Source organism: Hyla sarda, unplaced genomic scaffold, assembly GCF_029499605.1.
Source record: "Hyla sarda isolate aHylSar1 unplaced genomic scaffold, aHylSar1.hap1 scaffold_2843, whole genome shotgun sequence".
NCBI classification, from domain to species: domain Eukaryota; kingdom Metazoa; phylum Chordata; class Amphibia; order Anura; family Hylidae; genus Hyla; species Hyla sarda.
The window spans coordinates 19,098-29,625 of NW_026609549.1; the positions used below are offsets into that span (position 1 = coordinate 19,098).

Sequence of the window (10,528 nt, forward strand, 5' to 3'; positions counted from 1 at the left end):
AACCGTGAAAGGGGCGGGCCCAACAAGGTCCCCTTCATGGGCACTATCACTGCTTGCTGTCAGGGAGGCTGCCAGACAATTTTCCATGCACACTCTGGGCTGGGGGGCAGTCAACCACCAGTACACACAGCAGAACCTAAACCCATACCATTATTGCTAAGCAGCAAGACAGGGGCCCATTGCACTCCCACGGGGCCTTTTTAAATGCAATCCATAACCCGGATTTGCCAGGAACCCTTCTTACTCCTCCTACTTGCATGTGACACTGGGCTTAGGATCTGCATAGGAAACACACACACAAGCACACACCTACCTTTGTTGCCTGCAGATGCCTCCTTGGCTGTCCCCAAACGGTATCAAACCAACACCCACGGGAAGCTGTAAGCATAGAGGACATGCCTGCACCCCATTGGACTTACCTGTGTGGGTTAAATCCGGGTTATTTGACAACCTATGGCGGTGATGGTTCTGCTCAGGCAGAGCAGTGCTGATGCTCCTCATAAAGCTGTCGCTGCTGTGAAGGTTCTAGGTGACATCACAAATCCCTATGGTTACATACACAACAAAGCTGGGTTGTTGTTGTTTACACTCTGCAAGGCCTGTGGAAGTGAGTGACATCATAGCACTGTAGTTCTGAGGGTTCTAGATGGATGCAACAATCTCCTGTTGCTTCTATGAAGGCCATAATAGACGACATCACCAAACAGCTCCATAGTCACATACACAGCAAAGGAGAGATGTTGTTTACACCTAGTGATGTCAGTGGTATTGAGTGACATCACAGCACAGTGCTAAGGCTCCTGGGCCTGGACACAGCAGCGGCTGCAATATCTCAACGGAGAATACGTTTATATATATGTGTGTGTGTGCGCGTATATATATATATATATATATATATATATATATATATATATATATTCTCCGCCGAAATCACTTTTAAACCCATTTCCACCTTTTTTTCCCTTCTCTTCCTCTTACTTTTTTTTCACGTTTTTTTACGTTTTTCTCCTTTTCGCCTCTTTTCTGGGCGTATTATTCTTCTTTTTCTTCTTTTTTTTTGTCTAATGCATACCCCATCAGTGCAGCAATGCTTATTCAATACCGCCAGCAGATGGAGACACTGGGGGATAATTTTCTAAGGATTTATACTGATTTTTCCTGTCTGAATTTGTCGCACAGAAAGTTGCAGGCCAAATATGTGTGACATTTCTGCGACTTTAGCTTCTAGAGCATTTTTACAACATTATACATAGGTGCTGAATACATAAAAAGCGACTGTTCAGCGACAGACAAGTCGCATCGGCTGAAAGTAGGCCAGAATGTCAGTCCATGTTGGAGCAGGTTTAGATACAGTCTAAAGTATAGATCTCAAAGTCTGTGCACAGAATTTAGCAAGGGCCTCGCACCTTCTGATGCATCAGGTAGGTGCACAATAGCATAGCCTAACCCTCTGTACTTTGGTCTATATTGATGCGGGACATAGACAGCCAGCTGATGACCAATCCATTAGTGCAATGGATGGCTGGAAGCATTTGTCTTTGCCTTTGCAATACCACAGAAGCAATGCATGGTCAATGTACAGCAATGACACACCTGTGTGAACAGCCAGGAGACCCCCCCCCCCCATGTTATGTTACATAGTTACATAGTTAGTACGGTCGAAAAAAGACATATGTCCATCACGTTCAACCAGGGAATTAAGGGGTAGGGGTGTGGCGCGATATTGGGGAAGGGATGAGATTTTATATTTCTTCATAAGCATTAATCTTATTTTGTCAATTAGGAACATTCAGCACCCACCCGCTATCAAGGCAGCTGCCTATCATGTCATGCCCTACCTGCACAGGTGTGCTGGCTACTCAAATGATCCAATTAAGGAGGCCATTTAGTCAGCAGCAGCAGAAGTCCTGTGCCTGGACGCTCCAACAGGGGCCAGACACAAGCAGAAGCAGAAGCAGCAGAAGCAGCAGCAGCACCACCTTTTGTTTTTTGGCTGCAGCAGCAGCAAGGCCCACAGGGCTGGCTAGCTGGCTAGCCAGCAAGCAGGTAGCAATGAAAGTAGGAATCTTTCTTTTTAACCCTGTAAGGGGGTGGTGCACTGTACCCGAAGATACTGCCATATCGGGTCAATGCATAGGGCGACGGAAGCAAGCTTCGAAATCGGCCCCCGTTCTCAAAAATCCATTTAATATATGGTCCCCAGATAGGGGACGTATCAGATATTAAACTGATAAGAACAGATACTACACTTGATCTTAGCCAAAAGGCCGAGAAGCGATAACCGTGAAAGGGGCGGGCCCAACAAGGTCCCCTTCATGGGCACTATCACTGCTTGCTGTCAGGGAGGCTGCCAGACAATTTTCCATGCACACTCTGGGCTGGGGGGCAGTCAACCACCAGTACACACAGCAGAACCTAAACCCATACCATTATTGCTAAGCAGCAAGACAGGGGCCCATTGCACTCCCACGGGGCCTTTTTAAATGCAATCCATAACCCGGATTTGCCAGGAACCCTTCTTACTCCTCCTACTTGCATGTGACACTGGGCTTAGGATCTGCATAGGAAACACACACACAAGCACACACCTACCTTTGTTGCCTGCAGATGCCTCCTTGGCTGTCCCCAAACGGTATCAAACCAACACCCACGGGAAGCTGTAAGCATAGAGGACATGCCTGCACCCCATTGGACTTACCTGTGTGGGTTAAATCCGGGTTATTTGACAACCTATGGCGGTGATGGTTCTGCTCAGGCAGAGCAGTGCTGATGCTCCTCATAAAGCTGTCGCTGCTGTGAAGGTTCTAGGTGACATCACAAATCCCTATGGTTACATACACAACAAAGCTGGGTTGTTGTTGTTTACACTCTGCAAGGCCTGTGGAAGTGAGTGACATCATAGCACTGTAGTTCTGAGGGTTCTAGATGGATGCAACAATCTCCTGTTGCTTCTATGAAGGCCATAATAGACGACATCACCAAACAGCTCCATAGTCACATACACAGCAAAGGAGAGATGTTGTTTACACCTAGTGATGTCAGTGGTATTGAGTGACATCACAGCACAGTGCTAAGGCTCCTGGGCCTGGACACAGCAGCGGCTGCAATATCTCAACGGAGAATACGTTTATATATATGTGTGTGTGTGCGCGTATATATATATATATATATATATATATATATATATATATATATATATCTCCGCCGAAATCACTTTTAAACCCATTTCCACCTTTTTTTCCCTTCTCTTCCTCTTACTTTTTTTTCACGTTTTTTTACGTTTTTCTCCTTTTCGCCTCTTTTCTGGGCGTATTATTCTTCTTTTTCTTCTTTTTTTTTGTCTAATGCATACCCCATCAGTGCAGCAATGCTTATTCAATACCGCCAGCAGATGGAGACACTGGGGGATAATTTTCTAAGGATTTATACTGATTTTTCCTGTCTGAATTTGTCGCACAGAAAGTTGCAGGCCAAATATGTGTGACATTTCTGCGACTTTAGCTTCTAGAGCATTTTTACAACATTATACATAGGTGCTGAATACATAAAAAGCGACTGTTCAGCGACAGACAAGTCGCATCGGCTGAAAGTAGGCCAGAATGTCAGTCCATGTTGGAGCAGGTTTAGATACAGTCTAAAGTATAGATCTCAAAGTCTGTGCACAGAATTTAGCAAGGGCCTCGCACCTTCTGATGCATCAGGTAGGTGCACAATAGCATAGCCTAACCCTCTGTACTTTGGTCTATATTGATGCGGGACATAGACAGCCAGCTGATGACCAATCCATTAGTGCAATGGATGGCTGGAAGCATTTGTCTTTGCCTTTGCAATACCACAGAAGCAATGCATGGTCAATGTACAGCAATGACACACCTGTGTGAACAGCCAGGAGACCCCCCCCCCCCATGTTATGTTACATAGTTACATAGTTAGTACGGTCGAAAAAAGACATATGTCCATCACGTTCAACCAGGGAATTAAGGGGTAGGGGTGTGGCGCGATATTGGGGAAGGGATGAGATTTTATATTTCTTCATAAGCATTAATCTTATTTTGTCAATTAGGAACATTCAGCACCCACCCGCTATCAAGGCAGCTGCCTATCATGTCATGCCCTACCTGCACAGGTGTGCTGGCTACTCAAATGATCCAATTAAGGAGGCCATTTAGTCAGCAGCAGCAGAAGTCCTGTGCCTGGACGCTCCAACAGGGGCCAGACACAAGCAGAAGCAGAAGCAGCAGAAGCAGCAGCAGCACCACCTTTTGTTTTTTGGCTGCAGCAGCAGCAAGGCCCACAGGGCTGGCTAGCTGGCTAGCCAGCAAGCAGGTAGCAATGAAAGTAGGAATCTTTCTTTTTAACCCTGTAAGGGGGTGGTGCACTGTACCCGAAGATACTGCCATATCGGGTCAATGCATAGGGCGACGGAAGCAAGCTTCGAAATCGGCCCCCGTTCTCAAAAATCCATTTAATATATGGTCCCCAGATAGGGGACGTATCAGATATTAAACTGATAAGAACAGATACTACACTTGATCTTAGCCAAAAGGCCGAGAAGCGATAACCGTGAAAGGGGCGGGCCCAACAAGGTCCCCTTCATGGGCACTATCACTGCTTGCTGTCAGGGAGGCTGCCAGACAATTTTCCATGCACACTCTGGGCTGGGGGGCAGTCAACCACCAGTACACACAGCAGAACCTAAACCCATACCATTATTGCTAAGCAGCAAGACAGGGGCCCATTGCACTCCCACGGGGCCTTTTTAAATGCAATCCATAACCCGGATTTGCCAGGAACCCTTCTTACTCCTCCTACTTGCATGTGACACTGGGCTTAGGATCTGCATAGGAAACACACACACAAGCACACACCTACCTTTGTTGCCTGCAGATGCCTCCTTGGCTGTCCCCAAACGGTATCAAACCAACACCCACGGGAAGCTGTAAGCATAGAGGACATGCCTGCACCCCATTGGACTTACCTGTGTGGGTTAAATCCGGGTTATTTGACAACCTATGGCGGTGATGGTTCTGCTCAGGCAGAGCAGTGCTGATGCTCCTCATAAAGCTGTCGCTGCTGTGAAGGTTCTAGGTGACATCACAAATCCCTATGGTTACATACACAACAAAGCTGGGTTGTTGTTGTTTACACTCTGCAAGGCCTGTGGAAGTGAGTGACATCATAGCACTGTAGTTCTGAGGGTTCTAGATGGATGCAACAATCTCCTGTTGCTTCTATGAAGGCCATAATAGACGACATCACCAAACAGCTCCATAGTCACATACACAGCAAAGGAGAGATGTTGTTTACACCTAGTGATGTCAGTGGTATTGAGTGACATCACAGCACAGTGCTAAGGCTCCTGGGCCTGGACACAGCAGCGGCTGCAATATCTCAACGGAGAATACGTTTATATATATGTGTGTGTGTGCGCGTATATATATATATATATATATATATATATATATATATATATATATTCTCCGCCGAAATCACTTTTAAACCCATTTCCACCTTTTTTTCCCTTCTCTTCCTCTTACTTTTTTTTCACGTTTTTTTACGTTTTTCTCCTTTTCGCCTCTTTTCTGGGCGTATTATTCTTCTTTTTCTTCTTTTTTTTTGTCTAATGCATACCCCATCAGTGCAGCAATGCTTATTCAATACCGCCAGCAGATGGAGACACTGGGGGATAATTTTCTAAGGATTTATACTGATTTTTCCTGTCTGAATTTGTCGCACAGAAAGTTGCAGGCCAAATATGTGTGACATTTCTGCGACTTTAGCTTCTAGAGCATTTTTACAACATTATACATAGGTGCTGAATACATAAAAAGCGACTGTTCAGCGACAGACAAGTCGCATCGGCTGAAAGTAGGCCAGAATGTCAGTCCATGTTGGAGCAGGTTTAGATACAGTCTAAAGTATAGATCTCAAAGTCTGTGCACAGAATTTAGCAAGGGCCTCGCACCTTCTGATGCATCAGGTAGGTGCACAATAGCATAGCCTAACCCTCTGTACTTTGGTCTATATTGATGCGGGACATAGACAGCCAGCTGATGACCAATCCATTAGTGCAATGGATGGCTGGAAGCATTTGTCTTTGCCTTTGCAATACCACAGAAGCAATGCATGGTCAATGTACAGCAATGACACACCTGTGTGAACAGCCAGGAGACCCCCCCCCCCCATGTTATGTTACATAGTTACATAGTTAGTACGGTCGAAAAAAGACATATGTCCATCACGTTCAACCAGGGAATTAAGGGGTAGGGGTGTGGCGCGATATTGGGGAAGGGATGAGATTTTATATTTCTTCATAAGCATTAATCTTATTTTGTCAATTAGGAACATTCAGCACCCACCCGCTATCAAGGCAGCTGCCTATCATGTCATGCCCTACCTGCACAGGTGTGCTGGCTACTCAAATGATCCAATTAAGGAGGCCATTTAGTCAGCAGCAGCAGAAGTCCTGTGCCTGGACGCTCCAACAGGGGCCAGACACAAGCAGAAGCAGAAGCAGCAGAAGCAGCAGCAGCACCACCTTTTGTTTTTTGGCTGCAGCAGCAGCAAGGCCCACAGGGCTGGCTAGCTGGCTAGCCAGCAAGCAGGTAGCAATGAAAGTAGGAATCTTTCTTTTTAACCCTGTAAGGGGGTGGTGCACTGTACCCGAAGATACTGCCATATCGGGTCAATGCATAGGGCGACGGAAGCAAGCTTCGAAATCGGCCCCCGTTCTCAAAAATCCATTTAATATATGGTCCCCAGATAGGGGACGTATCAGATATTAAACTGATAAGAACAGATACTACACTTGATCTTAGCCAAAAGGCCGAGAAGCGATAACCGTGAAAGGGGCGGGCCCAACAAGGTCCCCTTCATGGGCACTATCACTGCTTGCTGTCAGGGAGGCTGCCAGACAATTTTCCATGCACACTCTGGGCTGGGGGGCAGTCAACCACCAGTACACACAGCAGAACCTAAACCCATACCATTATTGCTAAGCAGCAAGACAGGGGCCCATTGCACTCCCACGGGGCCTTTTTAAATGCAATCCATAACCCGGATTTGCCAGGAACCCTTCTTACTCCTCCTACTTGCATGTGACACTGGGCTTAGGATCTGCATAGGAAACACACACACAAGCACACACCTACCTTTGTTGCCTGCAGATGCCTCCTTGGCTGTCCCCAAACGGTATCAAACCAACACCCACGGGAAGCTGTAAGCATAGAGGACATGCCTGCACCCCATTGGACTTACCTGTGTGGGTTAAATCCGGGTTATTTGACAACCTATGGCGGTGATGGTTCTGCTCAGGCAGAGCAGTGCTGATGCTCCTCATAAAGCTGTCGCTGCTGTGAAGGTTCTAGGTGACATCACAAATCCCTATGGTTACATACACAACAAAGCTGGGTTGTTGTTGTTTACACTCTGCAAGGCCTGTGGAAGTGAGTGACATCATAGCACTGTAGTTCTGAGGGTTCTAGATGGATGCAACAATCTCCTGTTGCTTCTATGAAGGCCATAATAGACGACATCACCAAACAGCTCCATAGTCACATACACAGCAAAGGAGAGATGTTGTTTACACCTAGTGATGTCAGTGGTATTGAGTGACATCACAGCACAGTGCTAAGGCTCCTGGGCCTGGACACAGCAGCGGCTGCAATATCTCAACGGAGAATACGTTTATATATATGTGTGTGTGTGCGCGTATATATATATATATATATATATATATATATATATATATATATATATTTCTCCGCCGAAATCACTTTTAAACCCATTTCCACCTTTTTTTCCCTTCTCTTCCTCTTACTTTTTTTTCACGTTTTTTTACGTTTTTCTCCTTTTCGCCTCTTTTCTGGGCGTATTATTCTTCTTTTTCTTCTTTTTTTTTGTCTAATGCATACCCCATCAGTGCAGCAATGCTTATTCAATACCGCCAGCAGATGGAGACACTGGGGGATAATTTTCTAAGGATTTATACTGATTTTTCCTGTCTGAATTTGTCGCACAGAAAGTTGCAGGCCAAATATGTGTGACATTTCTGCGACTTTAGCTTCTAGAGCATTTTTACAACATTATACATAGGTGCTGAATACATAAAAAGCGACTGTTCAGCGACAGACAAGTCGCATCGGCTGAAAGTAGGCCAGAATGTCAGTCCATGTTGGAGCAGGTTTAGATACAGTCTAAAGTATAGATCTCAAAGTCTGTGCACAGAATTTAGCAAGGGCCTCGCACCTTCTGATGCATCAGGTAGGTGCACAATAGCATAGCCTAACCCTCTGTACTTTGGTCTATATTGATGCGGGACATAGACAGCCAGCTGATGACCAATCCATTAGTGCAATGGATGGCTGGAAGCATTTGTCTTTGCCTTTGCAATACCACAGAAGCAATGCATGGTCAATGTACAGCAATGACACACCTGTGTGAACAGCCAGGAGACCCCCCCCCCCCATGTTATGTTACATAGTTACATAGTTAGTACGGTCGAAAAAAGACATATGTCCATCACGTTCAACCAGGGAATTAAGGGGTAGGGGTGTGGCGCGATATTGGGGAAGGGATGAGATTTTATATTTCTTCATAAGCATTAATCTTATTTTGTCAATTAGGAACATTCAGCACCCACCCGCTATCAAGGCAGCTGCCTATCATGTCATGCCCTACCTGCACAGGTGTGCTGGCTACTCAAATGATCCAATTAAGGAGGCCATTTAGTCAGCAGCAGCAGAAGTCCTGTGCCTGGACGCTCCAACAGGGGCCAGACACAAGCAGAAGCAGAAGCAGCAGAAGCAGCAGCAGCACCACCTTTTGTTTTTTGGCTGCAGCAGCAGCAAGGCCCACAGGGCTGGCTAGCTGGCTAGCCAGCAAGCAGGTAGCAATGAAAGTAGGAATCTTTCTTTTTAACCCTGTAAGGGGGTGGTGCACTGTACCCGAAGATACTGCCATATCGGGTCAATGCATAGGGCGACGGAAGCAAGCTTCGAAATCGGCCCCCGTTCTCAAAAATCCATTTAATATATGGTCCCCAGATAGGGGACGTATCAGATATTAAACTGATAAGAACAGATACTACACTTGATCTTAGCCAAAAGGCCGAGAAGCGATAACCGTGAAAGGGGCGGGCCCAACAAGGTCCCCTTCATGGGCACTATCACTGCTTGCTGTCAGGGAGGCTGCCAGACAATTTTCCATGCACACTCTGGGCTGGGGGGCAGTCAACCACCAGTACACACAGCAGAACCTAAACCCATACCATTATTGCTAAGCAGCAAGACAGGGGCCCATTGCACTCCCACGGGGCCTTTTTAAATGCAATCCATAACCCGGATTTGCCAGGAACCCTTCTTACTCCTCCTACTTGCATGTGACACTGGGCTTAGGATCTGCATAGGAAACACACACACAAGCACACACCTACCTTTGTTGCCTGCAGATGCCTCCTTGGCTGTCCCCAAACGGTATCAAACCAACACCCACGGGAAGCTGTAAGCATAGAGGACATGCCTGCACCCCATTGGACTTACCTGTGTGGGTTAAATCCGGGTTATTTGACAACCTATGGCGGTGATGGTTCTGCTCAGGCAGAGCAGTGCTGATGCTCCTCATAAAGCTGTCGCTGCTGTGAAGGTTCTAGGTGACATCACAAATCCCTATGGTTACATACACAACAAAGCTGGGTTGTTGTTGTTTACACTCTGCAAGGCCTGTGGAAGTGAGTGACATCATAGCACTGTAGTTCTGAGGGTTCTAGATGGATGCAACAATCTCCTGTTGCTTCTATGAAGGCCATAATAGACGACATCACCAAACAGCTCCATAGTCACATACACAGCAAAGGAGAGATGTTGTTTACACCTAGTGATGTCAGTGGTATTGAGTGACATCACAGCACAGTGCTAAGGCTCCTGGGCCTGGACACAGCAGCGGCTGCAATATCTCAACGGAGAATACGTTTATATATATGTGTGTGTGTGCGCGTATATATATATATATATATATATATATATATATATATATATATATTTCTCCGCCGAAATCACTTTTAAACCCATTTCCACCTTTTTTTCCCTTCTCTTCCTCTTACTTTTTTTTCACGTTTTTTTACGTTTTTCTCCTTTTCGCCTCTTTTCTGGGCGTATTATTCTTCTTTTTCTTCTTTTTTTTTTGTCTAATGCATACCCCATCAGTGCAGCAATGCTTATTCAATACCGCCAGCAGATGGAGACACTGGGGGATAATTTTCTAAGGATTTATACTGATTTTTCCTGTCTGAATTTGTCGCACAGAAAGTTGCAGGCCAAATATGTGTGACATTTCTGCGACTTTAGCTTCTAGAGCATTTTTACAACATTATACATAGGTGCTGAATACATAAAAAGCGACTGTTCAGCGACAGACAAGTCGCATCGGCTGAAAGTAGGCCAGAATGTCAGTCCATGTTGGAGCAGGTTTAGATACAGTCTAAAGTATAGATCTCAAAGTCTGTGCACAGAATTTAGCAAGGGCCTCGCAC

General features: G+C 45.8%; 4 non-coding genes across 4 annotated transcripts; all 4 read right to left on the reverse strand.

Annotated features, from left to right (window-relative positions):
* Positions 1-2,088: 2,088 nt before the first annotated feature.
* LOC130326398 (U2 spliceosomal RNA) lies at positions 2,089-2,279 on the reverse strand. Its single transcript, XR_008871004.1, has one exon. It is a non-coding gene; the product is annotated as a U2 spliceosomal RNA (small nuclear RNA).
* Positions 2,280-4,368: 2,089 nt separating this feature from the next.
* LOC130326399 (U2 spliceosomal RNA) lies at positions 4,369-4,559 on the reverse strand. The gene has a single exon (XR_008871005.1). It is a non-coding gene; the product is annotated as a U2 spliceosomal RNA (small nuclear RNA).
* A 2,088-nt stretch (positions 4,560-6,647) lies between these two features.
* LOC130326401 (U2 spliceosomal RNA) lies at positions 6,648-6,838 on the reverse strand. Its single transcript, XR_008871006.1, has one exon. It is a non-coding gene; the product is annotated as a U2 spliceosomal RNA (small nuclear RNA).
* Positions 6,839-8,929: 2,091 nt separating this feature from the next.
* Positions 8,930-9,120, reverse strand: LOC130326402 (U2 spliceosomal RNA). Its single transcript, XR_008871007.1, has one exon. It is a non-coding gene; the product is annotated as a U2 spliceosomal RNA (small nuclear RNA).
* Positions 9,121-10,528: the final 1,408 nt, after the last annotated feature.